This window comes from Diachasma alloeum, unplaced genomic scaffold, assembly GCF_001412515.2.
Source record: "Diachasma alloeum isolate Michigan unplaced genomic scaffold, Dall2.0 Dall_scaffold_00402, whole genome shotgun sequence".
Taxonomy (NCBI): Eukaryota; Metazoa; Arthropoda; class Insecta; order Hymenoptera; family Braconidae; genus Diachasma; species Diachasma alloeum.
Genome location: NW_021680541.1, coordinates 676,326 through 702,610, shown reverse-complemented (window position 1 = coordinate 702,610; position 26,285 = coordinate 676,326).

The following is a 26,285-nucleotide window of genomic DNA, read 5'->3' as shown; positions in this document are numbered from 1 at the left end:
CTAGCAAATTGTAAGGTCATGAATATATTTACAAAAAACGAAGATCACTAAACACATTTTATAACTAACCGAACAATATGAAATCCCAAATTCGAGTCCGCTTGAAAAATGTCAATCAATACTGCTTCAAAATGATAGAATGTTGGCTTTTTACATTGATACGTATCACGGTAAGTTTGTTTCCTCTTCTGAAGAATCAAATAAAAACAACATAGAAGTTAGCGCAATGAAAAAAATTATGGGGAACAATTTCCTTAGAAACAATTTTTCGGGTACCTAGAAATAGTGAGCATGTCCATTGCATTTTATCGGTAACCGATGATAAACCGACAAAATTTCTACTCCTGAAGTCGCAAACTCGAGTTGAGTCAAGTTTCGGATCTGAAAATTAACTATTAATTTTTCTCGCAAGAGCACCGACTTGCTGTCTGAAATCTATTATGAATTGATCCGATGTATATTCTCTTTGTCTCGTGCAAGAAATCATTCTCGTCCTATCAGGTAATTTCTTCTTTCAGTGCGCCACCATTCAACAACTTCAAATGAAACAAGATGAAAAATATTCACTCTTCATTAAGCACGATTACCGTAATCCATTTGTACGTCTTCTAATCCGCGTAGAAATGAGGGATCCTGACAATTACAATCACTAAGGACTTACCAGCCCTGCAAAAAGAATTGTCAAAGACAGAAGGGGTGGAATAAAAAGAAGACAAAAAGAAAAAGTTTAATTATAAACACGGGTGGCGTCGTCGAAACGACGACGACTACGACGCTCAAGTCTACGTTGCCTTCGCCCGTCAAATGGTCACGGCTCTCGGATGAAGGAGTGAGGCAGGCATAACAGAAAAAAAAATGGTATATAACCAAGGGTAAAAAACTCTTTCCAGCCAAACGAAGGGAATCTCTCCGGAGATTATCCGTTGGGCTTCAAAAAGTTGTTAATTACTTGGATTTTCCTCCACTCTTATTTCTTCACGTCCTCTCATCGAGCCAAACGTTCCATTACACTTAGCATTCCTGTCTTTTTTATCGGGAATAATTTTTTTTGAGAATTAATCCTTGAGAGATGATTTCTTGTATTCAAGAGGAAAGTTCTTGAATTTACTTTTTAAAACAAATTGTCCCCCGCCAGTTACGCTTATTCCCTTCACATTCCAAGTCGGACTAGCGACCTTTTCATAATAATGTAAGAATGACAATACCATCAATAATTGTAAATTTTGACTGTTATTGTTCACTGATCAATGTGTTCAAAGGTCTCGATATGGATTCTAATAGAAAACAATTTGACTGTGTACTTAACCGCAAGGCAATTTACGAGATTTGTGATTATTTGGACGTATTGGCCGATTTATTGATTTATTTGATCTGTCACGGAAAAAAACGTATGCTCGAATGTGATATATAATACTTTGGAATCAGGAATATGTGTATTCCTGAATCCAGCGTATTGTATTCTGGATTTCAGAATAATATTCTGTACACAGCAAAAACGAATGTCTGAATTTCACACACCTTTTGTAAACATTTTTCTGACACTATAAAACCTCTGAATGAAATGAAAATATATCCGAATTTCAGACAAAGACTGCCCAAACATCTTAATTCATGTTTGAAATTCAGACAAATTTTCATTTCATGCAGACGTTTTTTAGTGTTTGAAAACATCTGCAATAGATGTACGGAATTCAGACATTCGTTTTTGCCGTGTAATCCGGGATATTTCATCCTCAATTTTAGAATAATATTCCGGAATCCAAAATATTTAATTCTCAATTCCAGAATAATATTCCAGAATTCGGAATAGTTTATCCTCAAGTCCGGAATAACATTCCGGCGACTTCCTTGTATTGAAATAGTGTACGTTGCATCTATAAGAGGTGGCATTATGTACTGTCGACGCAACGGCCGAATTTAAGTGAGATCGGCGAATAATTGTACGATCAAACGAACTTACCTATAAGTGAAGTTCGATCGTGATTATATGNGGGGGGGGAGAGGGAGCAGTCGTTGTAGGTACCAAGGATCAGGCACTGAGACGGATCACTAGGGTCCCAAGGTTTACGAGGGTAAAAGAAAAATGGGAAAATTCAAAAGAATGTGTAGATAGAAAAGTAAAAGATAAAAATAAATGTCGACCAATGGGTATTGAAAAATATCAGTTTTATTTCTTCATCTGGCTGGACAGATCAAACGTGTTCGTCCTCACCCTACTTTTCAAAATGAATTCATCAATTATTGGGTCGAGATTCAGTGCTGCAGCTTCTTCGCGATGAATGTTCAATATTGAAATAGCATTGAGTCTGGTCTGTTTCGTTATTGATCGTAGATACATTTTCAATCTTCTTAACGTAGAGAATGACCTTTCAGCTGTGCAGGTAGAGTGGGGTACAGTTAGAACTAACTTGATTAATTTCGCAAATTGAGGAAGTAAAGAGGCTTCTGAAGGATTTTCTCTAAGGAACTGAATCACGTCCATGAGACTGGAGACTTTAACATTCCTCTCCCGCAGTATGTCATGAAATATTGTCATATGAAGATGTAGTTGGTCTTCATCAAAATCACTTTGCTCCTCAATGACTTCATTCTTCTCGATCGTTCGATTGTAGAAAGAAGTTGTTTTATTTATTTATTTTTATTTATTTGTGTACACAGGAACAACAGCCTTAGCCAATTATAGGTCCCAAAAAGTAATATACAAAATAATGGTATGCAAATATTTAAAGATAGTATCTTAAGATACCATAAGTGCAACACAAGATTAGAATTTATCCTAGATGCGGAGAGCGTTTGTGTGATAAATTTAAACCAAGGATTTGACAAGATCGATTAATTTGGATTTGATAGAGTGAAGTGAATCGCACATTAGATCCACTTCCGGATGTTTATCAGTGAATAAATTTAGACCCACACTGGCCTGGTAAATGGGTGAGGACGTGGATAGATTGTTATCCGGGAAGGAAAGATAGATCAGGGCTCGCGATCTAAGTGAATTTGGTGGACCCACATGGAAAAAATGTATATACAGAAATATATGTCACTTATATCCGCTTATATGTGGAATACTTTCCGGCAAAAAATGCAATATTTGAGATATATGTTGGATATATGTTGGATATATGTTTGATACATGTCGTTGCGTGTCAAAACGTGAAATTACCTTTTTTTTGATTGAAATTATTTTCATGCCTTTATTAGAATTTTGCCTCTCTCAACTCAAGTATTTTTTCCCAATAGAATTTCGTAGAATTTTAGTGAAATTCAGTTCCATCGTCTAGACAGTCGTGATCATAAAATTGATTCAAGAATACTTCTGAAAGATCTTTGTTCGAATCTTTAGAAATATTTTCATTTAAAACTAGAATCGTTTTATTGATGTAATTCTCGAATTCCCTGAAGTATTTTGTAAAGGACATCTCTCAGCATTTTAATCATCGCCAAACTATCCTAATCCCTCCATTGACAACAAACTTATATATTTTGAAATTGTTTTACGACAGCATCCTTGAAGTATTCACATCCCAACTGTAATGATCACCTCTGCTCCCTTTATTGCACTCGTTCTTCGATAATCCCTTGCAACCTTTACCTAGGTACTTTCACTCGGACCCCTGCAATTGGGGAAAAGGCCCAAGCCCGGGTTAACTTCTCCACCTGCACCTCATTTCTTGACATCCGAATTCTCTACTACACTTCTCTAATCAGGATATAGTCCCTCCCATCATAGGTCTTCTTGACCAATCATTTGCAAATTGAGTGGCAAATTTTCATCCCTTTCACCTAAGAATCTCCAACTTGTCCTCAAAAATGTACTTTTGATAGTCAATAATGAACAGAAGCTTATTGAAGAAATACCTTATCGACGGTACACTTGTCTTGTGAATTGTAACTTTATCTTTATTGTTATAGAATAAATATCGAAGTTAAGTGCTAGAAACGTGAGTGATTATTCCAAGTCTCCAGATATCCAAGTCTCCTCACACCTAACATTTTCCTCCCACAGAATTCCCCTTTCACATAATAAATAAACAGTTACACAAAGATTAATTCAGCGTGTAACAAAAATTGCAAATATTGCTCTGTGTCGGTCAGATCTCTGGAATTTATGACTCCAGAAAGTTCAAATCGAACGCAGTATTCCCGCAGTTTAATTCATATGTGTATACATACATGCCACCGGGTATACTTAGCATATACCTGGTATACAAGGCGGATATATTTTAGATATAATTCCGGCAAAATCACTATATCTCACTTATAAGTTTTGGCTTATATTTCTTTCTATGCGGGGAATACGTAACTATAACTGACCCAGTAAAGTGGGACAATCAACTCTACCTCGGATTATTTTAACCATAAACATAATGGTTGTGAGTATCCTTTGCTGTTCAAGAGTGAGGTAATCGAACCTGTCGCCCAGCGCCCTATAGTCACAACCCCTTTCCGGATGCACAGAGTCAACCTTCCATGACAAGAACTTTAAAAATCTCTTTTGAACAGACTCAATTTTCTTACAATAATTTTAGTACGTCGGTGACCACACAATACTGGCATAGTTGAGCTTTGAACAAACAAGACTGTTGACAAGTAGTTTGATCGCTGAGATGTTTGAAAAAGATTTACAATTACGAACAATGAATCCCAAAGTACGCTTAGCACAGAGAATGATACCTTTAATGTGTGGGTAGAACGTTAAGCTCTTATCGAACATGACCCCAAGGTCTACACATGTCTGTGGTCGTTTAAGTACAACATTGTCAATTGAATAATCGAAGAGAATTGGTGATTTATTACAATAATAGGAGATGCAAACACATTTGCTCGCATTCAGGGGTAGTTCATTAGACGTGCACCAATCACTAAAGCTCGAGATGTTACGATGGAGTGCGATACAATCCTCAGGACAGCTAATCACTTTGTACAATTTAGCATCATCGGCGTAAAAATCAAATTCACAAGTAATAGCTGACGAAATTGAATTCAAGAATATGTTAAATAATAAAGGACCAATGTTTGACCCTTGTGGGACCCCTGAGGAGAGAACAAAGGGTTCAGAAGGAACATTATTGAAATAGACATAGTTATGCCTGTCGGCTAGATAAGATTTGAGCAGACAACATAGTCTGTCACCAATGCCGCATTCATTGAGCCGTTGCAAAAGCAATACGGTATTCAGTCGGTCAAAAGCCTTCGAAAAGTCCGTGTAAATGACGTCAACCTGCCCTCCCCTCGACACCGCATTGTTCAAAAATTGGTTCCCGCACTTATTCCCTAAGGAAAAAAACTTCCGGAAAAAAGTTCCCGGAATTTTTTTCCGGAAAAAATTACTTGGGAAAAATTTTTTCCCGGAATTTAATTCCTTTTTTTTTACTTCCTTGGAAAAAATGTCAGAAAAAAAATAGAATCCATTTTTTACATGAAAAATGTACAGAAAATAATTTTGACAGAAGTTCAGGGAAATTTTAGACTTAATGGGCATATTTTGGCTTTAGATTCTAGCTGAAAATGTATTGAATGGTGCGATAGTAAAATTGACGTTGGAAGGAATAGCGACAATCGACTGGAGATTAATTTCCCCCACTTATGACACTATTTCGTATAGTGTTTATATTGTGCCGTGGCTAATACCCAAATATATATGTATCCTTGGGAATTTCGTGAGCTCAAAATTATTTCCATTAACACAATTCAAGTGATATTGTAAAATATTTGCGAAGCATTGCTCAAAATATTTCATTATAAATAATTTAATGGATTGAGGAAATTTTTGCAGCTAATTAGATTTAGTTCACATTAATATTTTTTTAACTATTATCATATTTACAGTTATCAACAATTATTATTTTCCGCAATAAAAAAAGAAAGAATTACAATCAAATGTGACTGGATAAGTTATTATTCCTCTAAAAAAGTTATTTTTTCCCAAAAAAATTAATACCGGAAAATTATTTCCGAAAAAAAAATTGCCAAATAATTTTTTCCGGAAATTTTTTTTCTCAAGTAGTCTTTTCCGGAAAAAAATTTTTCACAAGTAATTTTGAAAAAAAAGTATTTTTCCGAGAGATTTTTTCCAAAGGAAAAAAGTACGGACACCCAAAAATTGCGTTACATTCGACAAATTAGTCACAGCGGACCTGGCAGAAGTAAATCCGTGTTGGCGAGGAGACAGTTCTGATTTAAATTTATTATTAATAATCGTGTATAGGCACTTTTCAAAGACCTTTGAGAAATTGTTCAATAGCGAGACAGGCCTATAGTTTCTAACGTCATCCTTACCACCCGACTTGTAAACTGGCATGACCTTAGCCTTCTTCCATTGCTCCGGAAAGGCACCCTGCTTTAGAGCAAGGTTAAAAATGGTGTACAGTAGTTCAATGAAGTTAGAGTGAAAATCTTTTATTAGAAAACTGTGGATTAAGTCAATTCCAGCGGTTGGTTTGGATGGAAGGCTAAGTATTGCAGTTTTTATATCACTACGTGTAATTGTTAACATGTCACCAAGCCGAGGAGGCCTAGGTAGGTTGCACTGAGCGCGCAATTCTACCAAGGAGCCAGCGGGAGCATTGACTGAGGTCGTATACACTGAGAAAAAAAATTACTTTCGCCAAGGAATCATTTTCTTGGGAGAAGAATTTATTTTTTGCGGAGCGTATTTCTCTACGCCAGTCATTATCAAGGAGTCCAAGTCCATCTCTAAATATTACAATTATGTTCAATTATGGAATGATTATATTACATATGACCTTGAATGAACTCCATTGACAATTATTAACCTTTAAAATTATTTCAAATTATTATACGTTAGAAAACCTCGAATTTGAAAAAATTGAAAAATAATGAAGCGTATTCAGTCAAGGTCATATGTAGCATAATCATCTCATTATTCAACATAATTGTAATATTTGGAGATGGGCATGGACCACCTGGGAATGACTGGCCTAGAGAAATAAGCTCCTAAAAAAATAAATTCTTTTCCCAAGAAAATGATTCCTTGGCAAAAGTAATGTTTTTTCCCAGTGTACACACTATTGAAAAAGTTTGCAAACTCTTGTGATATTTCCTTTGGATCAGTTATCTCAGTGCCATAACCTTGTAGTACACAAGGAAGTTTATTGTCAGTACGCATATTTTTAATATGACTCCAAAGCCTGGTGGGATCGGCTATCAAATTTGTCTCGGCATCTTGAATATATTTTGAGTTATGTTGAGGACTGGAACTTTGTTACCATTTTCTTCTGCTCCAATGATGGACTTCTCAACTTGACACAAGAATTTCATTTCCTTAGTCGAAAAAGAATTTCGAAGTACATTTTGCGATGGTAATCTTCTGCTGATATGAACTGATTTGCAGCTGAGCCAGAATCGAGACGTTTTGGTATTTTTCGAACTCGAGGAATTGCTGGCTCATTGAGAAACACGTCTTTCGCCCCATCAACTGCTTGCCTCCACGTTTCTTTAAATCCCTGACTTCTCATCTGTTTAAGAGATTCGTTAACAGCCATAATTTTCTCGTAGAATTTAGTGATGTGCATATTGATTTCCTGAAGCTGTCTGATAAGTACCGCCACCCTGTCAAATATATTGATCATTGCAACCAACATAAAATAGAATTGAAACCTCTCCAGTCAACCTGAAAAGTTTTTTGCTTTGGCCATTGCACTTGGGTCCGAGTCTTCAGCTTGTGTCGTGAGGAAGAAAAATTCCAAGAGTGCTGGATAGTTCATGTGAAATGTCTTGAGGGATTTGACTCGCACACACCATCTGGTAATGAGAATATCCAATGAATGAAGCGCTACGTGCTTCCAGCGACTGCAGGTCCTTGAAAATCGCTAAACGTTTTGGGGAATCTCTCACAAACGTAATAAGCTCTCTAACAATTCCAAGGAACTCTTTGGCACAAGAAACCTTCTCCATGGCATCTTGGACAGCCAAATTTACCCTATGTGGCGCACAATGAATATATAATGCCCTTGGTTCCGCATCACCAATGTGAGCCCTCGACTGACATTGGAGGTCCCATCGAAACACTGACCTCTTAACTTGTCTACTTCGAGTCCAAATCGTTTGAGAAGATCCATTACAATTTTAAATAGGATTTCTGCCTTCGTATTGCTTGTTTCAGAAAATCCAAGGAAAATCTCTTTTATAGCAAAATTTTCCTCAACAATTCTAATCGACACAGAGATCTGCTCACATCTCGTTATATCGGACGTTTCATCAATAATCAAGGAGTAGAAACCTGCTGCTTTGATGTCAGTCAAAAGTTTTTGGATAACTTTCACGCTCATGATTTGAAGCATTTCATTGATCGATTCGTGAGAAATCCATTTAAATCCAGTCCTTTTCAGCCATGTCTTCAAGTCTGGACAGTCTTCAGCTCTCATCCTTTGTATTTGCATTAGGTTCGAATTTTCGTCATTGCCATCACCCCGGAAAGCCAACCCTTATTGAGCCAGAACATTGACAGAACCGAATATCTTATACAGTGCTGCTCTTGCCTCTTGCATTCCTTTTTGGATACCATTTGACATCATTTGCCTCACGTTAATTTTCTTCACATCCTCTGAAGCTTTGACAACACTGCAATGAAATATACTCTCCTCGTGGGCCTTGAAAGCAATTGTTGCATTTTTCCACGTATCGAAGCCATGTAGAACAAACGCGTCTCGACATGATATTGCACGACTGTCATTTGGTAAAGGCATTTTACAATTCACAGCCTTCGTACACGTATTACATACAGCTTTAGAATTTTCGTTTAAACGTAACCATGGATAGTTCTTCTCCCATTCTGGAAACTTTTTTGGTCGAGTTTTACCTACAATAGATATCATGAATCATCCTAAAGGCCAATGATGAAACAGAATTATTTCATCTCTTTGCATGTTCAGTGGTTAGGAACCTTTTCCAACTCTGGAAACTTAACTCACCTGCATTTTCATTACTGTTTTCAGTCGCTTTTGAATGGAGAGAAGGGTCTGATAAAACTGGATCATTCTCTTCCTGTCGTTTGGGTTTTTTAAATATGAATCTGTCCATCGTACTTCATCTAGAGTGCAAAATGCAGGAACGTAGTATTCGACACGATGGTAGTGAAAAGAGCCAATACAGTATTGTTGAATATGGAGTCAATCCCTACTTTGCCTGCGAGGCCACTTTAACCTTCGTTGGTACATACTCGGTATCACATAACCTAACTTACTTCAACAACTGTATGTATGGAGTGAACATGTGTCAATTAAAGACTCAGCACAAACAAAGTGAATCTGTTTAATTACTTGCCATCCCATCCTTCCCTGTCTTTTCATCAGGTTATGGGCCATTTGCAACGGTTTCGGGAGTTTGGCAAGTGACGTTTTTTGGGAATTTTGCGAAAAAAAAACCCTGTAATACGAGTCCATTGGAAGTGACGAGGTTAGACAAAGCCCACGTGCAACAAGTGCAAACAACCTCACCATGCATCTCGAGGATAACACCAATTTGATCAAACTCCGAGGAGTTGAGAACTGGGCGGTTTGGAAATTCCAAAGCCGAGTGAATTTGATGGCGTTGGAAGCCCTAGGACACGTGGACGGAACAACACCACGTCCTTCGCCACCTGCACAAGGAGCAGCCGCAGATATCGTTATAGCTCATGCAGTAAACCTAAAGGCCCGGCTCAAAATCGAAGGCAAAACCCAACGATTCCTTGTCAAGACACTCAATGAAGAGACAATGCTCCACGTCATGCATTGCGAGACATCCGAGGCCATGTGGACCAAGCTCAAGGACACATTCGAGACAAAAACTGCCACAAGTATACACATGCTCCAGCAGGAGTGGTTTAGCAGCAGAAAGGACCCCGCCAATAAGATAACAGCTCATATCGCCAAGATACAAGATCTTGCACATCGTTTGACATCCCTGGGTGAGAAAATTTCAAATAATATGATAATCACAAAGATTTTGATGACTCTTCCACCTGCCTTGAAACATTTTTGTACAGCCTGGGAGTCAACGTCCTCTAAGGAAAGGACGTTGACAAATTTAATAACTCGGTTGACAACAGAAGAAACGAGAGCAGGCAACATGGCTACAGAGACGGCTGGTGCGTTTGCAGTGCAAGCGAATGCCTCACACCCTGGCTCCAACTTCAAGGTCAAAAAGGGAAAGAAACCAAATCGAAAGGGATCAAAGCAAGGGAAACGCGATGGAGAGTGCAATTACTGTCACCTCGAGGGGCACTACGAGTTTGAGTGCAGAACGAAGCTGAAGGAGCTCTCAAAAAGATACGACGAGGACACGAAAGGCACATCATCGAGAAGTGAAAAACCACGTGGTGGGGCCCTCATATCAGAGATATCACTGTCCATGCCATCATCGGAGACTTCCTGCAACGATTGGTACCTCGACTCGGGGGCCACCAATCACATGACGGGTCATAGGGAGTGGTTTATTGACATGAAGGAGACTGGGGGCACAGTGAGAGTCGGAAACGGGACTGAACTGCGAGCTGTTGGACAAGGAAACATCAACATACTCGCTCATGATGGAGAAAAGTGGATAGAACGGCACCTGAAGGACGTGCTGTACTCTCTTGGTATGGCACTGGACCAAGGCTTAATCCAAGAAGCTACAAGGAATTCCTGCCTCTTGAAGCTATATGGACGCACTCAAGCAGTGGGAGATCGTCAAGATAAGCTCTACAAAATGAGATTCAAGGTAATAAGTGCAATTCCAGATGGAAACTGTAGAAAAGCAGAGTCCTTAGTCTGCAGTCTCAAAATGTGCCACGAAAGGCTAGCTCATCAAAACTATCAGCACGTGAAAAGCCTGCTTAACTCTCTGGGGATCAAAGCATCTGGAGAAACTGAGTTCTGCGAACCATGTGTGCTAGGGAAAATGCACAGAAAACCTCATCCAGTGAGCAGCTCAAGAACAACCGAGGTTAGAGAAATAATCCACGCAGATGTGTGTGGATTCATGCAGGTGACATCCCTGGGAAAAGCCAGATACTTCCTGCTACTGAAGGACGACTACTACCACTATCGACAGGTCTATTTTCTCAAAGGAAAAGACGAAGTTCCCAAATGTCTCAACAACTTCCTGGCAAGGATGAACAAAGAGACGAAAAAGACGGTAAACACCCTGCGGACCGACCAAGGGCTTGAGTTCACCAACAACGAAGTCAAAAGAATAACCGAAGAGAATGCCATTAAATACCAGATGTCTGTTCCCTACACGCCACAGCAAAATGGCAAGATCGAAAGAGAAAACAGAACTGTCGTAGAAGCCGCAAGGACAATGCTATATGGGGCGAAGCTCCCACTAACACTGTGGGCAGAGGCAGTCAACCGTGCAGTGTACATGTTAAATCGCACGGGAGCGAGCTCAGAGAAGATGAAATCTCCCTACGAACTTTGGCATGGGAAGAAACCTGATCTAAACACCTTCAGGAAGTTTGGAAGCAAAGTCTACGTTCACATACCTGATCAAAAACGAAGGAAATGGGATCCAAAAGCAGAGCAAGGATACCTAGTTGGGTATGATGACGATGTCAAGGGATACAGGATCTGGTTCCCCAAGAAACACATAGTAAGCACTCACTGTAATGTAGTGTTTGATGAGGACAACAGCCAGGATGCAACCCAGATATAACAACACGCAACCAAACAGAAGGAGAATCGAAGGAGTGTTGGATGCGCTCCAGTTGACGAGTCGAGTTCAGACGAGTCCGAAAATGAACAAATGCCATCGGTACCAGCCGAAGGAGAGTGGTCCAGTGATAAGTGGTTCAGCGACGAAGAACGAAGCGACTTCATCGAAGTACCAGAAATAATAGTAATAGAAACTTCGACTGAGGACTCGTCTTCACCACCAGACTCACCCCAGGATGTTCCTGTTGCACCAGCATCTCCAGTTTCTTCAAAGAACAGCTCGAGATCGAGAGAGAAAGAAGGAGAGCAAGAGACACCTCCTGGAGGCCAGGTGGAGGACATGCTTCTAGTAGAAGGCACAGAATCAAGGACCATCACTGGAGCTCGTAACTGCAGTGACGCCAGTCAGTGGGAGAAGGCCATGAGTGAAGAAATGGACGCTTTGGAGAAGAATCACACCTGGATCCTGGTCGACAGACCCAAAGGAGCCAATGTGTTGAAAAATCGATGAATCTTCAAGCTAAAAATGGACCCGACTGGGCTAGAGAGGTTGAAGGCGAGAGGCGTTATCAAGGGGTGTCAGCAGAAGCAAAGATTAGATTACACAGAGACCTTCAGCCCAGTGGTGAGTTTTAATGCAATTAGAATCATACTATCTCTGATTGCAGCTCAAGAAATGCACACCCAGCAGTTCGATGTCAAAACTGCATTTCTTCATGGAAATCTAGACGAAAAGGTGTACATGTCACAACCTGAGGGGTTTGATGATGGGAGCGGAAGGATCTGCAAGCTACAAAGGAGCCTCTATGGGCTCAAGCAGGCATCTCCCTACTGGAACCAACGACTAGTGAAATGCCTTGAGAAGTTAAATAAAAGATGTACGAGTGTGGAACCCTGTGTGTTCCAGACCACAGGGACCTCAGAGGATCAACTACTGTTGGCTATCTACGTGGATGATGGACTGGTGGCCTCCAAGAACAAGAAGAAGATCCAAGAACTTCTGCACTACCTGAAAAGTGAGTTGGAGATCAAAACTAACCCACTCAGTCTGTTTCTAGGTGTCCAGATTGAGTCCCTCGAGGACAACTCAATTTTCATCCACCAATCAGCATACACGCAGAAAATTCTCCAAAGATTCAACATGAGCAAGGCCAACACTGTCAGCATCCCAGCTGACACTCATCAGAATCTCAGCATGCACCAGGCCCCTGATGGAGAGAACGAGCCACTTAAAGCACCCTATCGAGAGGCAGTTGGCACTCTTCTGTTCCTGTCCATGATAACTCGCCCGGATATCACCTTTGCAGTAAATGCAGTAAGCCAGTACTCGTCGAACCCTCAAAAGGTTCATTGGAACGCGGTAAAAAGAATTATCACATATTTAAAGGGGACTGTAGAGTATGGGATCAGATTCAGCTCACGTATTGAGATAACACGATTAGAATCATTTACTGATACTGATTATTGTGATGATGTCGTTACACGACATTCAATGACAGGTTATTTGATTAAATTGGGAAATTCACCAATCATGTGGGGGTCTCGTAAACAGACCATGGTTGCTCAGTCTACTAGTGAATCGGAATTCATTGCAGTTAATTATACCATATGCAAAACGTCTTGGGCTCAAAATTTAGTAAATTTATAGTAAAATCAATCGTCCCAATTTACATGTGGACAATCAAAGTGCAATTCAGTGGATTAAAAATGGACTGTTCAACTCACGGGGAAAACACATTGATATAAAGTACAAGTACATTTGCGAAAAATTGAATCAAAACAAATTGGACGTAAAATACATTAACACCGAAACCCATCTAGCTGACATTTTCACAAAAACACTTCCTAAGACTAGATTTAAGAGATTGAGGGACATGATTGGGGTCATAAAACTAAAATAGTCGTCATCAGTTCTAATTAATTATCAACGAAATGATTTCTCTTTTCTAAACTGTATTTCCAGTCTCTGATACAAAATTCTAACTGCGACTACAAAATCGTTTACTCATGAAATGAAACATAAATAATTCAAAACTGTGCTGAAACAAGAAAAAAAAACGAAAAATAATGATGATCACTTGCAAAGTATAAATTGAGTGGGAGGATTGAATATGGAGTCAATCCCTACTTTGCCTGCGAGGCCACTTTAACCTTCGTCGGTACATACTCGGTATAACATAACCTAACTTACTTCAACACCTGTATCTATGGAGTGAACATGTGTCAATTAAAGACTCAGCACAAACAAAGTAAATCTGTTTAATTACTTGCCATCCCATCCTTCCCACTGTCCTTTCATCAAGTATACAATCGTGAAAATAAATTCTGTCCTACTAGCCTCAGCTGAGTAGGGGTCCGTGGCCAATGAGAGAAGAGGGATACTCTTGGCTAACCAATAACGGATTACGTTCAGTTGAGGTTCGTGGAATAAAATTTATGGGAAGACTGTACGTTAGACTCGGCATAAACAGCTAGATGCGACGCCCCTGCCACGATTCACATAAGTCATCTGATTGGTGGACGCAGATAGTGGGAGAGAAAGGTCTCAAATATCATTCCACGGAGGCGCTGCCATACGCCGCGCGATTTTTCAATTATTCTCGACCCTCACACTTGATCGCTAGGTTTGGCCTACTTGCGGGTTGTCATGTCCTGAAGATGTTACTAGGAGGACAGTGGCGTCTTTTGATTACTAAGCGCCAAACTTCAAACCTGGATCCGTTAGTCGTCAAACCTTTGATGAGGACTCCATCGAAATTGACTCGTTCAATTGTAGAATAATTGGATTAAGGGGTTAAATTGAAATAATTTTTTTTTTCAATTTTCTATTTCATTGGTTTTATCGAAGTAGTTCTCGATTTGAAACCCCTCCTCTAGCCTGCCTCCCCTCTTATACTTTTTCTCTCATTGTTATCTGCGGTATCATGGCCGTCTTACTCTTAGCTGTGCCCCATTCGAGCTAGGACTGCACGGGAAACCATGTAAAACCCCAGTCGCACAACCGGCCGAATGTGCAGTGCCCTAATCTATCCATCTGTCACACTGATTAGATGGAGACACTAGGCCGCTACACCGTGCCTACCGCCCGTAATTTTTGTGCGAGCGAGGTGTTCCTAAGCGGTCACCCATCCAAATACTAACCCAGCTCAACGCTGCTTAGCTTGGATGTCCGCCGGAGCAACACCTCACCCACCTAACCATTACAGTCGGTTGTTAAATTGAAATAAATCCAATACACAGGTACTTTAGGGAGCACATTAACACTTTTATTTTGATAAAACTGAACTCGAAAACTTTGAACTTGGGATACAAATAAACTTATAAAACTCTTGAAAAACTCAAAGATAACTATCCGGAAAAACTAATTGAAGAGAGAAGCTGAAGGGTTTATCGTAGAACAGCCACGATGGGACTGACCTAAACTTAAACTTATCTTCAAGGGATGGGTCTAGCAACCCCCACTAGACCAAAAGTTGCGCACGCAGCCCTGGCCCAAGGGAAAGTGAAAAGAGTAACTCAAGGGAGAACGGGGAAGTGAAAAGGGGGAAGAAGGGGAGCGTGTGACGTGGCGAGTTTTCCTCCTGGAGGATTTTCGGCCCCTCAGTCCAGCGATACAATGAACAAAGGAGAGCCCACACGTGTTGGCCACATGGAGAAGAAAAACTTTCGAAATGAAACAGAGCTGAGATTTTACGACATAGGACCATGACCGTTGAAGTTATTTTCCTCTCTAAATTTTGGATTTTCGAGGAAAGTGTTTACGCGACGTGAATTTTGGAGAGTTGTAAATTATAAGAACAAAAACCCAAGTGTTTGACATTTCCTATTTCTGTAACGGTTTCTCTCACGCTCGCGAAGTTATTTTTTCGTTCTCTTTGTTCATTGCATTCCAGACTTTTTTTATTCTTCATTTTCGGTTTATTTGGAATTTAAGATTTATTTAAAATACTTTCAATAATAATTCAAATCTCACGGAGTAGAATGGCAGATTAATAGTGCCATCTATAAATTTAAATCTCAGGACATCACAAGGTATTTTGTAGGGATAATTTTTCTCCCCAAATTGAAACCAATTTTTTCCCATACTTTTCCGGGTATGGAATTCCATACCCGGGAGAAGTCCGGGTATGGAGTTCTCCATACCGCCAGAGGGAACTTGCCGGCCCTGACATCTGCTACATATATGGAGTTTCATCCATAATAAATTATTGATTATTAGGGCATTCGCGGAAAGCGGCATCAGATGGCAGCAGGTAACTATACAGTCCATTTGCGAAAAGCATTGAGCAAAGTTGGCTAGATGCATGCTCTCCTTGTCTAATCCATTGAAAAGTGCTTAGCCACGTGGCGCCATTAGTTCGTGAATTGGCCGACAATCACCCTAATTAAGTGGCCATGTAACTTAGAGGGCAGTTACCATCAGAGTCGAAAATTTCGATCAATTTTTTTTAGGGAGGGGGAAGGGCATCATTTCTGAAAAAAATCAAATTCTTAGGCCTTCATAATCATGAAATGAAGGGCCTAAGAATTTAATTTGTCAAAAATAATGGTTCCACCCTAAAAAGATTGAATCGAAATTTTCGACTCTGATGGTAACTGCCGTTTGAGTTACATGGCCACTTAATAGCATTTTCCTTTGCGTGTATATTTTGTGAATAACAAATGTGTGTTTCCCGAATTACCAACATGTCAGTAAAACAATTGAAACTTATATGGTAAGAGGGGTGAAGGGTGCAACTGTTTTATCGTTTTGTTATTCAAAAAATTAAGACTCGAAGAAAAAGACTATGAATAAATAAAATTTTCCAAACATTGGTATTGATTTTACGTTAACTGAAAAAGTCGGCGATGGAATTTTGGACATTTGTGCTAATTATACGGCTAAATTTTTTAATTAAGTCATATTGATTAATATTTGAGTTACCAAATATCGAAAACTATTTCCCAAATATCTCCAAATGATTTCCTAAGGATTGGAAAGATCGATTATCTATTCTTAGCATCTGCTAAATATATGGAATTGGTTCTGATGCTTGTTCCTCTTTCCTTACATCTCTTTGGATGTGCGTCAGCCCTAACACTGAAAATTGATTTGATGCCACAAAAAATGAAATAAAAAGAGAATTGTTTCTCAAATGTTATTATCATGGGAATAAAAAACAAAATTAAGTAAAAATAAGAAATCGTGGACTTGGAAAGAAAAAAATTTTAAATTTTAGATTGAAAAAAAAAAAAAAACTAAAAAACTTGAAAATAAAAAATCAAAAACCTTTGACTAAAAATTCTAAATTGATCAATAAAAAAAAATAACTTAAGAAAATTATGAAACTGAAAAATTATAAATTAAAAACTTCCGACGGAAAATTGTAAATTGATTGAGTAAAGAAAAAACTAAACAACATAAAAATTGAACATTAAAAATTGACATACACTGACAAAAAATTTATTCTTCAATAGTTGAAAAAGAGAAAAATAAAACTCAAGGCCGATTGCACCAAAAGCTATTAACTAGTCAAATTGTTAGTTAAATTTGTTCTAATGTCATCCTTATGGATTAACTGGAATTCAACTGGGGATTTTATTAACTGACCTTGGTGCAGCCAGGCCCAAAGGAGGGAAATGACAACTCAAAGACAAAAACTCCAAAGAGGCAAATGAAAACTGAAAGATAAAAACTCAAAAGAGTGAAATGAAAATTCAAAATTTTAATTCGAAGAATTTTACGCAAACTGACAATTTTTCTTAAACTACACAAACTGAAAAATTTGAATTCGAAGAATTTTACAGAAACTGAAATTTCTTTTGTTGCAAACAAAATTTTCAGTTTCTGTAAAATTCTTCGAATTAAAATTTTGAATTTTCATTTCGCTCTTTTGAGTTTTTATTTTTAAGTTTTCATTTGCCTCTTGGGAGTTTTTATCTTTGAGTTTCCATTTCCCTCCTTTGGGCCTGGTTGCATCAAGGTTAGTTAATAAAATCCCCAGTTGAATTCCAATTAATCCATAAGGATGACATTAGAACAAATTTAACTAACAATTTGACTAGTTAATAGCTTTTTGTGCAATCGGACTTGAGTTTTATTTTTCTCTTTTTCAACTATTAAAGAATAACTTTTTTATCAGTGTCTGTTAATTTTTAATGTTCAATTTTTATGTTGTTTAGTTTTTTCTTTACTCAATCAATTTCTAATTTTTTGTCGGGCGATTTTAATTTTTAATTTTTGAGTTTTTGGTTATTATTTCTAGAATCATCCACCTCCATTCCATCTTCAGTGAACTGGATAAACATGGCTGAAAGTTAAACAACGCATGTTCCTGAAAAATGCCATCTGAAATAGTGAATAATTTCCTCTCCATTTACTGATAAATGAAATTCCGTGTAGAGATTTCTTAAAACATTGATGGTTTAGCGTAATTACCTCTGCACACGACATGTTAATTGCAATAACGAGATACACAGTTGCTCATTGGAGACGTTTAAACTCTGACTACGCCTTTCTACTTTCCGACCACTCTCCACCTCCAACTACCTCTTCTACCATCTCCCAATGATATGAATAAAATACAAACGTAACAATCTATATAAAAAATACTTTTAGATATATTGTATAAATCGGCCACAAGCTTTTCATTGATGCCATCATTTTTTTGTTTGAATCAATATTAATAAAGTTACACGCATAGCAACGAGTTAATAAACACATTTTTGCCCTCCCGATTACCTTCGAATATTTTTTTTTCACACACCTGCATGGAAAGTTCGTACTTTCCTCCCGCTCATCAAAGAGCAAAATACGAACTTTCCTTTGCTGGCGTGTTAAAAAATAGCATGTGCACCTCGGGCAAGAAAACATGACTTTCGGCCCTTGATGCACAATATACTATTTCCAGTAAAATTTTCTTTTTTCAATTTCTTCGCAAAAAAAGTTTTGGACAGAAAACAAACATTTTTAATTGATGAAAAAAACGCAAAAAGGAGGAAAAACAGGGCAGAAATAATGTTTAGATAGAATAGAGCATGTCCCACCTTGATTTTTGGATACTTTCCGAATAAAAAGTCAGTTTCACAAAACAAATGAAACAAGTGACCCATTGCACAGGTGTAAATTAAGTATAATTTTTTTGCTAAAAAATTAGCAATTTGCTTCCGAATCGATTAATAGAATATTCTTCATTAATGACTTTGAATTTCAGTAATGAAGAATATGTCTTAGCGGGAATAGTCAATTGTCATGATCAAGAAGTTATCGACAACCACAGCTTCGGTCACTATACAGCATATATAGTGACAGGAGAGGGATTGATAATAGTATATGATTTACATCCAAATACAATTGAAGACTCAAAAAATGTCTTATCATTTCTTCTGACAACCAGAATTTCAACAAAAAGTCGACAAAAAGTAAACAAGTGGACAATCGCGTTTTCTGTATATGAGTATAGCTTATGTTGCTAACAAATTGCCAATATGCTTCCGAATGGTTCTCTATTTTTGAAATTTATTGCTCTTATTTTTTATTGTTTTGAATAGTGACACCCATATGGTTCTCTTATGATCCCTATATTACCCTTTTACTATGAGCCCATAGAACCCCCATATGACCCCATCTGATTCCATGTGACATCTATATGGCCCCACATGACCCTATATAAGCCCACATGACTGCATATCACTCCATATAATCCCGTATGACCCCCAGATGACTCTTTTATGAGCTGATGCGCTCCTTGTGTGACCCCATAACACCGTGACTCTCATTTAACGCGTATATATGACTCCATATCACCCCATATGATCTCAATATAACCGCATACGACCCAATGTGACCCCGTGTGACCCCCATATAATGCCATACTACTCCAATATGACCTCATACAGCCCCTATATGAACCTAATATGCATCCATATCACTTCATATAACCCCGTATGAGCCCGTTATGACACCACATGACGTTAGATAACTTCCAAATAACCTCAAATAACCCTCATATGACCCAGTACAACTTTTATATGACTCCATATAATCCATATATGACCCCCATATAACCTCCATATGACCTAAAGCTTCATATTGCTACTATGCAACTTGATAAATAGTTATGGTGTTTCCATCATTTTTGCCCTTCATCGAGAAAGCATCAAAACAATCTTTTTGAGCCATGATTTCATTGATATGACTGTTAATTTTTCCAGTTTATTATGAAAAAATGAAAAAAAAAATCTCACAAACTATATGCTGTCGACAGTGCTGTCAAGCTCAACAGTGATAGATGCGATTCACATCATATTCTGATAGAATCAAGAGGCTACCAATACAAATTTTTTAAGCCATGATTAATTTCATTCTGATAACAATTCTTGGACGGAGCGTCAAAAAATCGATTTTTGAAAAAATACCAATATTTCACAAACTCTATGAATAATTCAACTTTAATTGGTGTCGATGAATAGAACCTATTAACGTCTGTATCCATGGAAAAAATCATGAAATTTCATCAAGCTTCTATAAAGAAAATTCCGAAAAAAAATTGAAAAAAAGTACACACACATCCATACACACATACATACAGACCCATCTAAAAAGCGCATATTTAGACTTTTTAGACCATATTTAGTTACCCTGACACAAAAATGTGGAAACTCAATTTTGAACTATTACAAAGCTTCCATTCGGAAGCAAAAATTGAAAAAATTGACTTTTCCTACAATGATGTCAAAAAGATTAAGATTTTTTAAAAGCTCTTTTGAATGTAGAAAAAACCAGCTGAAAAGTCTCGACAAAATTGAAATTTTCAAAGAACAAAACCGGATCAATAATTGGCGAAATCACTAATAATGTAAGTTTGTGATTAAAAAATGTAAACCAAACAAATTGTCTCAAAAAATTACATCGGAATGAGTCAGACTCATCTGAAACTTGGAGATTTCATATCCCCTGGGAAAGTGTTTAGACGACCATTGGCACACATTATCGGGAAAATGAAAAAAAATGTTTATACAACCTTTTGGTACAACTCACACGATATAAGAGTTAAAATCCAAGTTTCAGTATTTAAAGGTCATAAAGGTCAAAATCTAAGGGTCATAAGGGTCAAAATGTAAGGGTTATAGGGATAAAAATACAAGAATATGAATATAAGAGTCAAAATCTGAGGCTTTGAATTGAAGGGTCACAAGGGACAAAATCTAAGAGTCATAAGGTCAAAATACAAAAATCTGAACATCAAAGTCAAAAGCGAAGGTTCAAAATGGAAGGGTTGCAAGGGTCAAATTTTAAGAGTCAAACGACGATTTTCTAAATAAAAGGGTCGGATTTTAAGGCTCCAAATTTAAAGCTCACAACGGTCAAATTCTAAGGGTCATAAGGGTCAAACTACAAGAGCCTGAATATAAGGGTCAAAATCCAAACTTTCGATTGTAAGGGTCACAAGGGTTAAAATTTAAGGGTGATAAGAGTCAAACGACAATTGTCTGAATATCAGGATCAAATTCTAAGGTTTCAAATTCAAGGGTCACACGGGTCAAATTCTAAGCGTCATGAGGGTCAAAATACCAGGGCCAGAATGAAAAGGTCAAAATCTAGGGTTAAGAATTTAAGAGTCACAAGCGTCAGAATCTAAGGGTCAAAATACAGTGGTTTGAATATCAAAGTTAAAATCGAAGGTTCAAAATTTTAGGGTGGCAAAGGTCAAAATCTAATGGTTATAAGCGTCAAAATACAAGGATCTGAATATGAGGATCAAAATACAAAGCTTCGAATTTAAGTGTCACAAGGATCCAAATCTAAGAGTCATGAGTGTCAAAATACAAGTCCGTTAAAAAACACTCCGTTAAAACAACTTTACGTCAAAAAAACTTGGTTAAAAAAAACTTTCGTTAAATAAACCCAACCCAAAAACAACTTCTCTCATAAAAAATTCCATGAAAAAACAACTCAAAAACCACCTGAAAAATAATCAATGGACAAAAGAAAAAAAAGCTTCCATTCGGAAGCAAAACCAACGCCTATCAATGATATTGAACGAAACTTTATTAACAAAATAAATGAGTAGTAGACAAAAAAAAATTATGCAATTAAAGGATGATATTCAGAGCAATTCCTTTCAAATATTTCATTTACGAACGATTAGCGTAATCACGAACAACAGCACTCAAACGTTCATCATAAGCAACATAACGGGTTGCTAACAAACCCGGTTAATTCGGCTTTTTAACAAAGTTACTTGTACAGAAGTTGTTTTTGAAAGTTTTTTATGACACACGTTGTAATCGTAAAAGTTCAAAAAGCCGATTTTTTGTGACGAAATTTTTTTGACGAAAAATATTTAGACGTGCTCCCAAGGGTCAAAATACAAGGCTTCAAATTTGAGGGTCACAAGGGTCAAAATCTAAGAGTCATAAGTGTCAAAATACAAGAGTGAATATCAAAGTCAAAATCGAAAGTTCAAAATTTTAGGGTCGCAAGGGTCAAAATTTAATGGTCATAAGAGTCAAACGACAATTATCTGAATATAAGGGTCAAATTCTAAGGTTTCAAATTGAAAGTTCACAATGGTCAAATTCTAAGGGTCATGAGGGTCAAAGTACAAGGGCCTGAATATAAGGGTCAAAATTCAAGGTTCCGATTGTAAGGGTCACAAGGACCGAAATCTAAAGGTCATAAGGGTCAACACACAAGCGTTTGAATATAAGGGTCCAAACCTATGGTTCAGAATTTAAGGGTCACAAAGTTCAAAATCTAACAGTCACAAGCTCACAATACAAAGAACTGAACGTAAGGGTCAAAATCTGGGGCTTCGAATTTAAGGGTCACAAGGGTTAAAATCTGCGAGTCATAAGGGTTAAAATACAAGGGTCTGAATATCAAAATCAAAATCTAAGGTTCGGAATTTAAGGGTCACAACGGTCAAAATCTATGTCATAAGGGTCAAAATAGAAGGCTTTGAATCTAAGGGACAAAAACTCAAAGTTCGAATTTAATCGTCATAAGGATCAAAATCTGAGGGTCATATGGGTCAAAATATAAGGGTTAAAATACAAGGGTCTGAATAGAAGGGTCAAAATTGAAAATTCATAATTTAAGGGTCACGAAGTTCAAAATCTAAGGTTCATAAAGGTCAAAATATAAGGGTCTGAATACAGTGGTCAAAATCTAAAGGTCAAAATATGAGGGTCTGAATATAAAGGTCAAAATCTAAGGGTCAAAATCTACAAGTCAAAATATAAAGGTCAAAATTCAAGGGTTACAAGGGTCGAAATGTAAGGGTCTAAATATGAAGGTCAAAATATAAGGGTCCAATTTCTGAGGTCAAAATCTAAGGATCAGAATTTAAGGATCACAAGGGTCAAATCTAAGTGTCAGATTGTAAGGCTCAAAGTCTAATGGTTCGAAAATGAAGGTCAGAAGGAGTTAGGATTGAACCTGTCCTTTCCCCCGCCACTGTGATAAGCAGCATTGAATAATTGAAAATAATAGCAATCAGATCGATGAACGGTCTTAGATTTTAAGGTCAATTTAAGTACTTAACAATCCGGACTTACGATTCGGACGTATCGGTCTTAGAATAAGACCGGAGTTTTTCCAGTGCAAAGTCATGTATCACAATATCGACTGAGAATTGTAACGTGGTCAATGTTTGCTGGGACAAAAATGGACGTCAACTCGTCCTTTTCCTTTGGCGAAGTCAGAAACTGAAGATAACTCGATGATTGGACGCCAGTTGCTCTTTGTCTCAACGGAAACAACAAACCGAAAAATTCCTTCGAAGCGGAAACCCCAACGAAGAACCAAAACTCAAAACGTAGAAAACTTAAAACTAAAAGGCCAAGGGAAACATGAAAGGTTGCTCGTCCTGCTCAGGGGGTCCGTTGTGGAGAGAAGGGTAGGTTGGGGTGGAAAACGGGTCACAGGGCTCTTATTCTCAAAAAAAAAAATTACAGGCGGCTGTACCTTCGATACAGCTGTAATTGTAAGTGGATACGTCCATGGTCTTTCCTTCTTTCTCGAATTTCCTAGAAACTCCTTGCATTCCCCCAAATTTTCTAGAAACCCCTTGAATTCTCACGAATTTTCTAGAAACTCGTTGAATTCCCTCGAAATTTCTAGAAACTCCTTGAATCCCCTCGAAGTTTTTTAAAACTTCCCGAATTCCCTCGAAATTCATACAAACTCCTTGCATTCCCTTGAATTTTCTAGAAACGTCTTGAATTCACTCGAATTTTCTAGAAACTCCCTGCATTCCCTTGAATTTCCCAGAAACTCCTTGAATTCTCATGAGTTTTCTAGAAACTCCTTGAATTTCTTTGCAATTTCAAGAAACTTCTCGAATTACTTCGAAATGTCTAGGTTTTCTAGAAGTCTGATAGATGGCGCTGAATATAAGGACCGTTTCCGAAAATAACCATAGACACGACCATATACTGAAACCATGGACGTATCGACGTCCAAAATATTCTAACTGTTCACTTCTCGCGATATTAACGGTTTCACTGCAGATTTAAGACTGCCGCTGAATCGCGCCAGTCCCCCTTATATAAGGATTTTTAAATCTAGAAAATTTTCCACAATATAAAATCGCGGATTCCGGAATACAGATATTCCTGATTCCACAATATTGTATACCCGATTTGAGAATTTTTTTTTCTGTGCTTTTCCGAGTTATTTTGTTTGTTTTGTGACATTTCCAGTTATCGGGAGGCCACATAAAGTTAAAGTTTTAATTTTTTTTTCTTTTCTTAAAATGGAAAATTATGTTTGTTGGGCGCCATGTATTAAAATAATATTAAGATAGTTGTGACGTTCGGAGAAAAATTTAGGATAAAGAATAGAATTATTTTTAATTGAAATCTTAGATATGTTGGACGCCAGTCGATCAATTATTTTTCGAGAGTGCATCGACTCCTCTCGATTTAGAATTTTCAACAATTTTAAAAGAATTGCAATGACTGGTAGCTCAGGTATCAGAGTAGACTCTACTTGTTACAAGGGGGAGGGAGGATGATACTCCCAGCCTGTCATTTTACCTTCCACACCCACACAATGAGAACACACAATTTAACAAGAATAATCCTTATATATAAAGAAGAGCATCGAGAATCTCGAATGAGAATCGATTGTAAAAAAAAGTCGAACTCGAAACTCGAACATGAGAACAAGCTTCGATAAGATCATCAACAAATGGCATTGCTAGGGAAATGGGCGCGCATTTCAAAAAATATTTCTTATCGGAAATAGAATACAAGTACATTATCTTATAGACTGGTAAATTGATGTATATGTTGTGTATTATAAATATGAAAGGGAGCCCCTTCATCTCAACTGAGATAGTAATGCAAGGGTGGGGGGGGGGGGAAGGGAGGGGAATGCATAAATTTCAGGGCAAAAATTTTTTCCACCTAATTCTTTTTTTTTAATCCGTTGAATACTAATTTGGAGGTTCCCAAGTCAAACTCCTGTGAGATTTTTTGTTTTTAACGAATTATTAATAAACAATTGGAAAGCCAACTTTTCCGATGAGAATTTTTTTTCCGTAGAACACACCTGATTTCAACGGGGGTAAGTCTTCAAACATTTGTCCGTATTTACAGTGATTTTATCAATAAAATTTCATGAACAAATGATTTTTAAAGTATTTTTCAATATTATTTGCTGAAAATATTGACTGAAATTTTGTTTTGCATTTCACGTAGTAGTATGGGTTTTTCATATGATACATGGGTGATTTATAAAAAAATCTACTTCGTTAATTTTCTTTCAATTTGTTTAAACAAAAATATCAATTTTCATTAAGAAAATTTTTTTTTTCTTAATATTGCAGATATTTTAGTGAAGATAAGTCCTTATGATTTTTGCCTTTAACTCGACTGTTTGTTCAATGAAAAATGATAAATAAATTCGTTGGTCATTGTTTATCACTTTTTATTTAATAGACAGTTGAGTTGAGGGGAAATATCATAAGGACTAACCGTCCTTGAAATATCTTGAATTTTCAGAAAAAAAAGTTTTCCCATTGAAAATCGACTTTTTTTCATCTTTCGTTTAAACAAATTATTAGAAAGAAATAATCCGGTTTACAGGAAGTAGATTTCTTCATGAATCACTTACGTATCATATGAAGAACCTATGTAATTATGGGAAATGCGAAAAAAAGTTCCAGTCAACATTTTCAGTGAACACTATAGAAAATACCTTGAAAATCATTTGTTTATGAATTTATATTGGTGGAACCGTTGCAAATACGGAAAAATATTCAAGAACTTATTCTCTTCGAAAACACGCGAATTCTATAGAAAAACTTTTTTCCGGCCGAAATAGCCGAGATGTCAATTGTTTATCAATAATTTGTTAGTAACAAAAAAATTCTCAGGAATTCGACTCGGGGACCTTGATATTCGGATTCATCGGGTGAAATAATGGAGAATCCATCGCAGGAAATGAATTTTAGGAACTTGGNAAAAATATTCAAGAACTTATTCTCTTCGAAAACACGCGAATTCTATAGAAAAACTTTTTTCCGGCCGAAATAGCCGAGATGTCAATTGTTTATCAATAATTTGTTAGTAACAAAAAAATTCTCAGGAATTCGACTCGGGGACCTTGATATTCGGATTCATCGGGTGAAATAATGGAGAATCCATCGCAGGAAA